Below are 14,284 nucleotides of genomic sequence, written 5' to 3' on the forward strand. Positions count from 1 at the left end.
AAAAAAAATCTTCAGGTACTTTGTAACACTGATATATTTAATCTAACACAAGACAATATTACAGTCCTAACTCAGCTTTATCTAATATGGTTTTGTCTTTAAGTGAATGGCACACCAGATAAAGAAGTTATATGACAGCAAACAAAAAATGACTACCAGCCACAATTCAATACAGTAAAAAGGTAACAAGATGAAGTGAAACATTAACTAGGACAAATTTCTGGTCTACTTAGCAGATTCAGTTCATTTTAGATTAACATATTGACTGTCTAGACATGAGGGGTTAAACTGCCTAATTTGGGCTGCAAGCAAACCATGTCAGATTATTTTTATTTTTTTTTTTTAAATTAGCCAGATCTCTCAAGTGGCTCTTTAAAAAGCCAGGGAAAATACTATTTATATTATGTATTTTAAAGAAATCTCCATCAATAAACGAGTTATTATATAATAGAAACTCAGGGGTGTCCCAGCTCTGGTATGGGTTGTCCAAGGGCTGCAGTCCCTCACTGGTGTCTCTTCTCCAGCCACACAGAGGCCACAATTGCCTTAGGTGTGTACACAGTCGAGTACAAATAGTTATAGGTACACTAAAGGCAAAGTTTACTTTTACCATATTTAGCAAAACTGGAATGCTTAAGAGATACACGTCAAAATATATGAGATCCACTTTAGATCTAGAAATGGTTTCTCAAAGATGTTTGCAAACTGCATATTATTAACTGTGCACACACACGCTTTATAAGCGGCACATTTCAAAATTTGATGAAGAAGAGTAGATGAAGTAATTTCCTTTACACAGTTATATAATGTAATTCTAAATGCTTCAGTCAAAAGAACAAACATTAAACTTGTAAAATGCTTTTAAGTAAACTTCTCTAAACAAATATGGTAATCATGACAATTAAGTCAAATTAATTGCTTCAGAAATGATCAGGAGGTACAAAAAGACACCCTCTGCTTCAGAGTAAAATCTGGAAAGACATACAGACCCATGAACTAGTGGAAATCTTTATATTTCTTAAACACCATGCTCAGTTGTTGCATTGTTCGGGGGTGGGTTTTTTGAGAGGTAGATGGAGGGTGTTAATCTTTACATCGTAAGTTAACCGATTTTTATTCATGTTTTGTGAAAGCCAGATGTGCTGGTTTTGGCTAGGACAGAGTTAATATCCTTCATAGTAGCTGGTATAGGGCTATGTTTTGGATTTGTGACCAAAACAGTGCTGATAACACAGGGATGTTTTAGCTATTGCTGAGCAGTGCTTACACAGAGTCAAGGCCTCTTCTGCTCCTCACACCGCCCCACCAGTGAGTGGGCTGGGGCTGCACAAGGAGCTGGGAGGGGACACCGCCGGGACAGCTGACCCCAACTGACCAAAGGGATATATCCCATGCCATATGATGTCGTGTTCAGCAATAAAAGCTGGTGGAAAGAAGGAAGGGAGACACACATTCGGAGTTACAGCATTTGGCTCCCCAAGTCATCACTAGGCATTACGAAGCCCTGCTTTCCTCAAAATGGCTGAACACCTGCCTGCCGATGGGAAGCAGTCAGTTCATTCCTTATTTTGTTTTGCTTGAGCACAGCTTTTGCTTTACCTATTAAACTGTCTTTATCTCAACCCACAAGTTTTCTTCATTTTTACCCTTCTGATTCTCCCAGCCACCCCACCAAGGGGGAGTGAGCAAGCGGCGGCATGGTGCTTCGCTGCCTACCATGGTAAACCGACAACAACAGATACTCATGTTTTCAAAATCAAATTCCCAAATGCAGACATGGTTTCTCTTCATTGGGAGGTTCTCACTGCCCACTTTTAACATTCTGCAACAGCAGTGTTACTTTTTTGTTAATGAAGTGTGCTTTAGGAAAACCACAGAGCACTTTTCAATCAAGTAGTCAAAATCTGCAAGTCAGTATAAATGAATAATTTATAAATATTAAATGATTTTTCAAGTAAATGAAGCGTTTTCTTGTGTTACAAAATTGATCTCCAAAACTTAAAATCTTTTACCAATAGATTACTTGCAAATTTCTTAGATTTGTTTTTTGACAAGACCCAAAGATAACGTAAGAGTTTGTCCCACAGAAGGAGGAAAGGACTGTGAAGGGTTTTCAGTCTATGGTGAAGTCCCAAATGGTTGAAAACAGGAAAATTCAGTCTATGTTTGACTCCTAGCACCTCCTTGTGACACTAAACTCACCTACGAGTATCCAGTAGCATCTTAAATCCAGATAACTAACGAAATCTGATCTATGCAGATGATAACTTGCCCTTCCCTGGCTAAACAACAGTAGAAGAACGTGCCAGGGCACAGTCTTCAGTGCCTAGAAAACAAATGCATATCTTATCTGACATTCCACTTCCCATACTGCTTTCTCACAATATTAAAATCAAAATGAAAGATTTAGTATTTATATTAATGATGTTTTATGGGTGTTTTTTATTATTTTTAAAAGACCTACAATTTTGTGATTAAAGCTGCCGCTTACAATTTACTTTGAAGCATAAAAATGAGGTGTTTCCCTTACTGTATTGCAGACATATTTATAAAGGAGTCAGTTCAAGGCCAACAAAGGTCATCAGACCCAAGGATCATCAAAAACCTTCCCAATTTTCACACCAAGATATGCCTCTGGCTTAATCTTATTTAACAGCCAAACTGTTTCTTAGCAAGCCCAAACCAACCCTGGCATCGCACAGATCTGTCTCCTTGGAAACCTGACAAGCCACAGGGCAGAACAACTTCCTCCTTCCATTCAGGGACAGATACAGTTAAGTTCTTCTAGTTCAGGTTCCCATTCAGGTCAACAATATTTCATCAACTAATTTGGTTATCCTGCTCCAATTTGAAATAATTCAGAGAGAGCAGGGGGAATAATATTTATAAATAGGCAGGTTTACATAAGTAGATAGGCCTTTAAGTCAGTGCATCTTCAAACCTTATCTCCTGCTCCACAGTGAAGCTTGAAGCAAACCTGTACGTCTAGCAGATCGTTGTAGCTTCCCTCCAGTTTCTTAACTCTGACACAGGGAGCCAAGGAAGCAAAGCAGCACCAGGCACGCTGGAAGAGTACTGCTGCAGTAGAAGAGGGTTAGCATCTCCACAGGAAAGCAGAGAGAACCATTTCCCAGCTACACATAGCTGCATGAAGGAATATCGGAAGGAAGGTCAGATCACCGGTGTCAGCAGGACTTCAGGGGAACCATACATTAACACTACCACCCTAGGAAAAGAGGTACCAAAAATATTGCTTCTCCCTTCCCTCTCACATCTCCCTCATGAGAGAAATTTAATTAGAGTTTTAATTAGAGCCTGAGGCCAGAATAAGAGTTTTCATGCTGAAAAAGTTCCTAAGAACTGCTGTACTAGGTCAGACCAAAAAAAAAAATAAATAAAATAAAAACTCTAGAAAAATACTTGTTTATTAACAATAGATGTTAAAAGACATCATGGAAAAAATATAAATATAGGGTAAGCATATACATCACTTGGCCTAATTTTCCCCTCTAGAACCTCCTGTATTTTCTTCAGACTAGAGGAGATATACTTGTATGTGATAGCTTCTGTTGCAAAAGCCCATAGCAAGTTGTCTCAAACTTAACTACACATCATGTTGAAAAGCATCTTACTTTGTTTTGAATGTTCTCTACTTGTTAGGTTAATATGACAACTCCTAGTTAGAAGCAACAGTAAATCTGTTCAACTGTCCGAATCATTATTTCGGCAGAACTGCACCCCACTGCTGTGCTGTTCTGATCTTTTCCTTTCAATTGTGTTCGTAATGATTCCTAAAACTTCTCTTTCTATGACTGAGGATCGAGCTAACATTTTGATTAAGCTATTTCAATTACAAGGTTTCATTCTCTCTGAGTAGTAACAATCAACTTAAGGAACACAGGTTTATATGTAAAATTAGGATTATTCCCTCTCTCCATATACAAACTTATTAACATTCAACTGAACTGCCATTTTATCAGTTGCTTTTTTTTTTTTTACTTATCCTGAATTACCCTGTAGTGTCTGCAAACTTTGACACCTCATTATTCATTCCTCTTCTAAATGATTTATGAATATATTAAGAGCACAAGCCTCAGTTCAGATCCTTACGGGATTCCATTGGTGACCTCCCTTCAGTATGAAAACGGGGCATTTATTTTTGTCCTTTTCACGGTACATTTTAACCAGATTTTACACATGTAAGAATCCTTCATTATATCATGGCAGCTCAAATTCTTTTAAGAGCCTCTGGTGAAAAATCTTGCTGAATACTTTGGATGATATCAACTGCTCACACATACAGTTTCTTTCAGAAAATGCTGAGCTTTAAAACATGTTGAAAGTTTTCCAGTATTCACCCACATGCTCTCTAATTCTATTCCAAATTGCGATTTCTACCTGCTTACCTGTACACACATCAGATGTACTGGCCTACACCTCCCCTGATCTCTTCAGAACCTTTTTCATTATTATATACTATAATTCAATTTCTTCAGCCTTGAGTTCCTTAGAAATGATGGGTGAAGATAACTTGGGCTTATTAGCTGCTGCTCCACAGGACACGTGCAGCTCCTGCTAGGGTCAGCAGAGTGGGATCAAGAAGCTCAACAGCCAAATCCTGAAGAAAGAAAGGCCACGTGCCGCTGAGCGCACTGCTGACCCACGCAGCAAAGAACGGCTGCTCTGCAAATCCCACCAGGTTCGCACAGTCCCACAGCCCACAGGTCCTCAGTAGCACATACTCACCTTTAACCAAGTCATCCTGAAATTGTAATAATACTGCAAATCTCTCATCTGGGAGCAACAAAGACCTCAAGATAATAGACCAGGGTCAAGGAATTTCTTTGTTTCTTTTTAAGGTAATGGTTCAAATGAGGGGTTCTGCTCCGATTCAATCAGTCCTCTCTGGGGAGAAAATACACACACACCCCCTTTACACTTGTCATGCTGCTGAAGGACTCCTGGAAGGCAGGTACACGCTATGCACCAAGCACTGCTTGGCAGGAGAGGAAGGTGACATAAGAAACAGCTCCCTCAAAAGTCACACCATGGCTACAGCATCAGATACGGAATCAGGTCCACAATTTCGTTTGCACACTTGTTTCCCAACGATTGAATTTTTTTTATACCGAAACATGTTGTAGGACATGCCATACTTTATTTAGCAAAATACAAGAACAGACACAAATCTCCCTAAATGAAACCGCACGTTTTCTTAATAACAATTAAATAAAGTGTACCACGTTAATATACAGGTCAATATGGGTTGGAAGAAAAAAAAATATAAATCTTTACATTCCCTCTCTCTCCCCTTTCCCTGAGATACTCATTACGTAACAGATGTTACACTCATTCATCAGCAAGTGGAAACAACAGACAGCGACGATTGTATCTGTCACCGGTTACCGTAGAGGAGGACATTACAGGCGCTGTTTGGAGTACTTCCAATCTGATTTTGTGACATCATGCCGCATCGAGCAGACTGCGGGCAACACTGAAACACCAGATTGTTGTTGAAGAATTACCAAATCCTAGCATGGCAGTAGTTGGGCTTGTATTAAGCTAACAAGGCTTTTCAAAGTCTATCTTTAGTCAACCTCTGACTCAAAAAAGCCACCACCAAAACTCTTCAGAACAGACATTTTATGTTCATCTTATCCCAGAAGCAAGATTTTATTATTGTTTAAACATCACTTTACATATTCTAACACTAAAGAGAAGAAAAAGGTATCGAACAGGATCTGATACTTCAAGACTTTGAATATCATTCTCCTTGGACAGCAAGATCATGTACATGCAAACATGTTTATGCTTTAATATGCCCATGTAACCATTTTGTCTTTACACACCTTTTAGTAGCCACAATATTGAGTGCTTGAACACAGCTGGTTTACTATATTTAATTTATATATAACTTTAATATAACTTTATGAACTGTAAATTGCAACACTCATGAATATATAAATCATATGCTTTCCTAACGTGAATTCCTTTAAGTGACTGTTCTTCACTACTAGTCTAATGATACCTACTTCTTAATGCCAATACCCAGGGTGACCTTAGGCAAATCATATACCATCCTAAGTAGGTAAACTGAGTCTCAACAGGTTGTTTCACCTGCAGTTTTATGTAGAAATGTCTGACTCTTTCAACTTCATACCATTACAATAATATTAATAATTACTTTATCTCAGAGGAATTTTAGATGTGCCTGTGATATTCTGAAGCATCATATTGTAGCAATATGAATTTATAAAATAAAAATACTTCACTTTCTCTTAGCTTTTTTAAGTTCTAGCAGCTATGGATATTCCATCTTTTATGTTCAATATGTTAATGGTACTACAGCAATGCAAAACTGTTTTGGCACAATTTCTCAAGATTGCTTTCACTTACCTTTCTAACTTTTTACACCACCCGCACCTGTCTTGTCTTCTTTCCAAAAATCAAACATTCCTTATTTACTTAGATTTTCATTGTCACTTTTATTACTTAAGTATTAGCTAACTGATAAGAAAAAAGTTACTGTAAAATAAAATCTGAAAAGAAAGGAAGGAGTACAGACAAAATAGTGTTCTTTCTCAGGATGCTGAACACGTGTAAATAATCCCCACAGCCTCCAACTATAGGGTGATCAAGTTTCTTATAATAATCTTCTCAGTAAATTAAAATTCTCATTCAAATACTTTACTCCCAAGTAAATGTAATTTCACATTTAATTTACACTCATTCATGTCCAGTGAAGAAGCCAAAAGTTTTTGTGGCTACCTTATGGTTAGAACACAACTTCACAAATGCAGACATTTGGTTTTCAACCAATCCTTAGTCTAACAACTGACACAGAGTAAGATACTAGACATAGTGACTATTTTTCTGGTCTTTCTCAATGATTTAAGCACTCCATGGTGCATTCTAGTGGTATCACCAAAAAAAAAAAGACTATTTTTCTCCTGCAAAAATAAATTAATATTTTAACTTTCAAGGTGCTCAATATTTTATCTAAGCTACTGATTCATTCAGTCCAACTTCCCATTCAACAGTGGCCAGATCTAGTTCTTCCTCATCTTAATCCCTTTTAAATTTACTAAGTATTTGCATATAAGATCTAGCAGTAGAGATTTTTCATTTCTTTTTTTAAGTTGAAAAAAGTGTCTTCTGCTACCGTAATGTAAATAAAGCCCCGAACCTCACCAGGCTGCAGTGGCAGGAGGTGGGCATGTGCTGTACTACAATTACGTATGGTTGTAGAAAGATGCAGAAAGATGATGGACACAGCAGGACAGAAGGGTGATTCTATAAGAGAAATACAATGTGATTCAGTGCTAGAAGCTCCTGATGCTCCACTGCTGTAACTGTGGTCAGCCTTTTATCCTGACCAACTACTCCTTAAGAATAACCAAAGGCAATGCTTCCACCTTTGCAGACACCCTGCAGGTGGCAAATAACCTCTTTCTTCCCCTAAAGTATCACAGAAATAGCAAAAGAAAGCAATCCCAACCCTGACGGTAATGCAAGCTTACTACACCCCAAGAAGTTTTCTAACTTAAATGACGGTCTTCCTCCCTTCTACTTCTAAACTCTGTGTGAGAAGGTGCATTGACTTAATTGGCAAATGCAGTTCAAAAAACAAGTTCCAGAAGTTAATGCCACAAACTTCTTTATCCTATACAAGTGGGAACGTAGAAAAGCACCTGAAGAACAAACATCCTACTTTCATTCTTGTTAGAACAAGAGGTATCAGGCACAAACTCGACCATAGGAAGTTCCATCTGAGCATGAGGAGGAACTTCTTTGCTTTGAGAATGGCAGAGCACTGGCACAGGCTGCCCAGAGACATTGTGGAGTCTCCCACTCTGGAGACATTCCAAACCTGCCTGGATGCTGTCCTGCACAACCTGCTGTAGGTGACCCTGCTCTGGCAGGGGGGTTGGACTAGATGATCTCCAGAGGTCCCCTCCAACCCTGACCATTCGGCAATTCTGTGATCCTCCTTGAAAGCGGTTCGTAGACCCCAGTCAAGAGGCAGAAGTATTCTTTCATAAGAGCTTCGAGAAACCTTTCTGAAATGGACCACAAGACATCGACAAGTAGGAAATTTAAAAATAAAATAATAGGTCAACAATTTCAATTTCTTAATTGGCAACTAACTGAACCTGTATAAATTACACAGGACTGCAGTTCACATAGCTTTTAGCATCTAAGTTGAGCATATCTTCCTAAAATGCCTGCAATAAGAGATAAGCATTTGCATTACAATTTGAAGTAAAAACACTGTTTGGGTTTCCACACACATACTTTTAGGGAATCAAATCTCTGATGAACAAGGCTTACTTGTTGAAAACATTGGATTAGAAAAATTAAAGATAAATTTGTGACCTTTACAAATTTATCGGTCTTTAATTATGTGACCAAGGTTTTTGAAGGTATACAGTTTCACTATATAAACAAAATGTGTCATTTAAATTACTTATCTGTAACACAACCATTCCAAACCCTATTTTAGCCTTGCCGGATATGCAGAGGTAAGCTCCAGCTAATCTCTAAAAAAGGCCATTGTTTGCAGGTGTTCAATAAGGAAAGCTTATTAAAAGAAATAAGATAACCATTGAAAGCATAAGCAGTATTTTTCAAAACTATGCAAATAAGCCAAAACACAAAGTACTATTTTTTTTTCCTACAATCAGGTTGTTAGATGGGTAATTAAGTGGATAAGAGACTACACATACAATATATACATATTTACCAGTTCAACTTAAGAGAAAGTTGATATCAAGACAAATTATGGAATTTCCAACACCACTAAAACCACACCTTCAAATGATGAGATACAGTGAAGCAGATAATCAAATCGAGCTTCCTGAGGACCTCTCCCCGTTTTACTCTGTCTTACTAAATCTAGCTATCATAAATTACAAGGGTTACACAAACACTAAAGAAATTTGGAAATAAAATATTTAGTCATGCAAAGATCAACACATAAAAATGTAATCTGTATGTTGCAGAAATACGTATTTAGTTAGACTACGTTAAATACTTTGCAACTGTATTACTTTGAAATATATTACACTTCACAAGACACATTTTAAGCTATTTTACAAGATGCAAATACCAAGTAGAAGACGAATACGTATCAGCTTTCAGTTACAACAAGCTATCTACTTCTGGTTAGATACTTTATTTCCTTGATTTGGGTTGATTTCACTTTTTATCATGATATTATGGCAGTGGGTCTGATGTGAACAGTGGAGCCAAACAGGCAAATGTTCTCAGACCACTTGCAATGAGTAGCCCATGCCAGGCCCAGGGAAGAACAGAAAAGGCGACTCCAGAACTGCAGGGAGCATTTCACACAGTGGGGGAAAATAGGTAGACGAGAACCCGACTAGCAGTGTTGCAGAACCAAGGGCTTCCTCAGTTGCTATTGAAGACTGTGCAACTATCACAGAATCACAGAATTATCGGAGTTGGAAGGGACCTCTAGAGATCATCTAGTCCAACTCCCCTGCCAAAGCAGGATTGCCCAGAGCACATTACTCAGGACTGCATCCAGGCGGGTCTTGAAAATCTCCAGAGAAGGGGACTCCACAACCTCCCTGGGCAGCCTGTGCCAGTGCTCTGTCACCCTCACCGTAAAGAAGTTTTTCCGTGTATTTGAACGGAACTTCCTGTGTTCTAACTTGTGCCCATTGCCCCTCGTCCTGTCACTTGGAACCAATGAAAAGAGCCTGGCTCCATCCTCCTTCAACCCACCCTTTAGATACTTGTATGCCATAATAAGGTCTCCCCTCAGCCTTCTCTTCTCCAGGCTAAAGAGTCCCAGCTCTCTCAGCCTTTCCTCATAAGGGAGGTGCTCCAAGCCCTTAATCATCTTAGTTGCCCTTCGCTGGACTCGCTCCAGCAGTTCCCTGTCCCTCTTGAACTGGGGAGCCCAAAACTGGACACAGTATTCCAGTTGTGGCCTCACCAGTGCCGAGTAGAGGGGGAGAATGACCTCCCTCGACCTACTGGCCACACTCTTCCCTATGCAGCCCAGGATTCCATTGGCCTTTTTGGCGACAAGGGCACATTGCTGGGCCATGGATAATTTACTGTCTACCACAACCCCCAGATCCTTCTCCTCAGAGCTACTTCCCAGCAGGTCCGCCCCTAACCTGTACTGGTGCCTAGCATTCTTCCTCCCCAGGTGCAGGACCTTGCACTTGCTTTTGTTGAACCTCATTAGGTTCTTCTCTGCCCAGCTCTCCAGCCTGTCCAGGTCACGCTGGATGGCAGCACAGCCCTCTGGGGTGTCAGCCACCCCACCCAGTTTGGTATCATCAGCAAACTTGCTGAGGATACACTCTGTCCCCTCATCCAGGTCATTAATGAATATATTAAACAAAATAGGACCAAGTATTGACCCCTGGGGGACACCACTGGTTACAGGCCTCCAACTAGACTCTGTGCCGCTGATCACAACCCTCTGAGTTCTGTCCCGCAGCCAACTCTCAATCCACCTCACTGTCACCTCATCTAGCCCATACTTCCTCAGCTTCCTAATGAGGATGTCATGGGAGACAGTGTCAAAAGCCTTGCTAAAGTCAAGGTAGATGACATCCACGACTTTCCCCTCATCCAGCCAACCAGTTATAACATCATAGAAAGCTATCAGATTGGTCAAGCACGATTTACCCTTGGTAAATCCATGTTGACCACTTCCAATAACTTCCTGTTCCTCAACGTGTTTGGAGATGACATCCAGAATGAGTCGCTCCAATACCTTCCCAGGGACAGAGGTTAGACTAACCTGTCTGTAGTTCCCTGGGTCCTCCTTCTTGCCTTTTTTTGAAGATTGGAGTGATGTCGGCCTTCCTCCAGTCCTCAGGCACCTCTCCTGTTCTCCATGACCGTTCAAAGACGATGGAGAGTGGTCTAGCAATAACATCCGCCAGCTCTCTCAGCACTCGCGGATGCATGCCATCAGGGCCCATGGACTTGTGAATGTCCAGCTTGGCCAAGTGGTCTCTGACCCGGTCCTACTCAACTGAGGGAAAATCTTCCACTCTCCAGACCTCCCCCTTTGCCTTCAGAGTGTGGGATTCATGAGGGACAGCTTTAGCAGTGAAGACCGAAGAAAAGAAGGCATTCAGTAACTCTGCCTTCTCTGCGTCCTCCACCACTAGGGCACCTGTCTCATTCACCAGTGGGCCTACATTTTCCCTAGTCTTCCTTTTTCTATTGATATATTCAAAGAACCTTTTCTTATTGTCTTTAACTGCAGTGGCCAAGCTGAGTTCTGATTGAGCTTTGGCCCTTCTCATTTTCCCCCTACATAGCTTTGTTATATCTTGATAATCCTCATAAGTTGCCAACCCCCTTTTCCAGAGAATGTAAACTTTTCTTTTTTTCCTGAGGTCCAGTCAAAGTTCTCTATTTAGCCAGGCTGGTCGTCTTCCCCGTCTGCTCGTTTTTCGAGACAAGGGGATGGCCTTCTCCTGAGCTTTTAAGAGCACCCGCTTGAAGTATGCCCAGCCTTCCTGGGCACCTTTGCTCTTCAAAACTGCCTCCCAAGGGACACTCTCGACCATGCTCCTAAACAGGCTAAAGTCTGCCCTTCGGAAATCCAAGGTGGCAGTTCTGCTGGCTCCCCGCCTTACGTGATCAAGAATTGAAAATTCTATCATGGAAGAACCCACAGCATGTTTCCAGTTTAAAAGGCTCACTGATATAAGGAAAGGAAATGCAAGTAGCCTGGAAAACACCTTTGACAACTAACAACAACCCAGATTCCTCTGTCATTTATCAGAATCACATCACAGAAAATGAAATTGCAAATTGAGGATATTAAAATTGAACGTTAAGACCAGATCCTTAGACCAAACAAAATAGTGTTTAACTGTTCCTTCTTCGTTTATCTGCATCCTTCCTCTTTCCATTCCCTCCCACTCCGCAAATCTTAGGATTAGCCTTACTTTTATTCTTTGTTGTTCTTGTGGTTTATGCCACTTCTTGCACATCTTCCATGTTACCAAAATGATCATAGAATGATAGAACGGTTTAGGTTGGAAAAGACCTTGAAGATCATCGAGTTCCAACCCCGCTGCCATAGGCAGGGACACCTCCCACTAGACCAGGTTGCCCAAGGCCATGTCCAGCCTGGCCTTGAACACTTCCAGGGATGGGGCCTCAACAACCTCTCTGGGCAACCTGTTCCAGTGCCTTACCACCCTCAACGTGAAAAACTTCTTCCTAATGTTTAATCTGAACCTGCACTCTTCTAGTTTAAAGCCATTAATATTAATGTTTCCTTTTCACGAGATGATGTCTCTTGAATCTTCTGCATTCCACATCCTTTCTTTACTCTGTCACTCAAACGTCATCTTATTTATCTTTGCTCTTTTTCCTTCTTCCACCCATTTCTACCAAAATAGCTTTATTTTCTTACCCATTAGTCGCTCATTCATTAATTCACACATCCCACACTGCCTTTTCCCCTAAACTTCCAGTATCAATGTTATTATCATATTATCATAGATTCTTGAATCAAACAATGCCATGACTGGAATTCATACACACCTGCTAACAGAGCTAAAAAAAATTTGAATGCAAAACCCTCACTTACTGCTTCCCATAACTACAAATAAATTAATATGCTGTAAAATACAGGGTATGTAAACTTTCTTTTAGATCAAGTCTGTGTGTAAATAATGAGACATCTGATGTTACTTCAGGTAAAGACACAGGTTCTCCTACACATAGAGACTGACAACGGTCTCCAGCAAATGGTAATGTTGCCCTCCAGTGTTCAACACCATTTCTTTTAAGAATCACTCCTAATTAATATCTCCATCAGTCTCCTTAGACATGCTCAATTATAGCATCACTGAAGCAGAGAACAAAATACAAGCCTCAGGCTAAGTATTCAACAAAGAACAGACAAACAATTAAAGACAAGGATTTTAAACTTTTTGCTATTATTCAAAAATTTTTTTGGGTTTTTTTTTTTTTTTGTTGTTGTTTTTTTCTCCCATAAAACTGCCATAAGGATACATTGCTTAGCCTGCTTCTTTTGGGGGTTTGGTACCCAAAAGCTATTTTATAAAGCTTTAATAGTTACAGATGTGACAACACTTACTGTATGAATCCATTACTCAGATTCACACATAGTAAATAGTAGTTTTCTAAAAGATGCAAGAACAGATTATTACTTACATTTTTTTTTAAAGTGTTAGGACCTCGAAGGCTAATGTCATAAACAAAACTGAATTCCAGTTGATAAAGTCTTCAGTCTGTAAGGAAGACTATCACAGTTACTAACTCTGGGCTTGAATTCTTATGGAAATAAATGGATAAGACTGCTCTTTGCCAAAACACAATGAAGCCTGCAATAAAAGCTTTATTATTTCAGCAGAGCTAGAATCACAAAAATGACTGCATCTGGGTCAGAAAATACACCAAGAATAAAATCACTTATTTTAACTAAGCAACTGTCCTGTAACCAAGAAGAAAGTACCCATGAGACAGATGCATAATGCAAAAAAAAATGCACAATGCCTAAAGAGTCAAAATAATGAACTTGACATTTCAGTGATTTTATTCTAAATGTAGTCTGAAATTACATATATTCATCTTTTCCATTAAAAACTTGGATACATTTTACATCAAGCATAACAAAATTGCTTTACAGATACCAGTATAATAATTTGCATAGCCAATACAAAAATAGACTAGAATAGAAAAGTCTAGTTTAAAAAAAAAACAAGCAAACTTTTATAAAGCTCCAAGAAGAAAATATCAAATTCAAAGTTCATATACCAGATTGCAATGTCAGTACCACTAACTATACAACAAGAAAAGAGATGGTATTGACTGTGCAATAATGGATCTCAAATTAACTGAAAAATTAATCACTAGGTGATCAGGAAAACATCTGCACCACCAAATTTGAGAGATCTAATTTGGTTCCTAAAGAAAGGGCTAATCTCCTTTTCTAAGGTCAACTGAAAGAAAAATTCCAATTCAGGCATTTTCCCACCTCTGTAAGAGTCTTTCTCCGTCTCTTCCCTTCATTGAATGGCTATAACATAGATCATAAATGATATCCTCAAACTTGGTACCTATTAGACACTGTAATCACCACCAGCTCTCCAACTTAATTTTATCCTCCCCTCCTGACACATTCACAGCCATCGCAGTCTTGGGAAAATGCCTGTCAAGAGACCCCATCATGCTGGATATGCTTCCAACTTCACTCTTGTAACGGGTGTATGACTCGACTCCAGGAAAAGAAAAGCTACTGCACAGT

The 14,284-nt window shown here is 39.6% G+C and overlaps 1 protein-coding gene across 4 annotated transcripts in view; it reads right to left on the reverse strand.

Moving 5' to 3' along the window:
• Nucleotides 1-14,284, reverse strand: part of NBEA (neurobeachin) — a gene marked incomplete at its 5' end in the record, with an annotated part of 525,299 nt that overhangs the window by 483,264 nt on the left and 27,751 nt on the right. The gene's annotated exons all lie outside the window — the stretch shown is intronic.

The sequence above is a fragment of the Vanellus vanellus genome (genome assembly GCF_965231255.1).
Source record: "Vanellus vanellus genome assembly, chromosome: 1".
Taxonomy (NCBI): Eukaryota; Metazoa; Chordata; class Aves; order Charadriiformes; family Charadriidae; genus Vanellus; species Vanellus vanellus.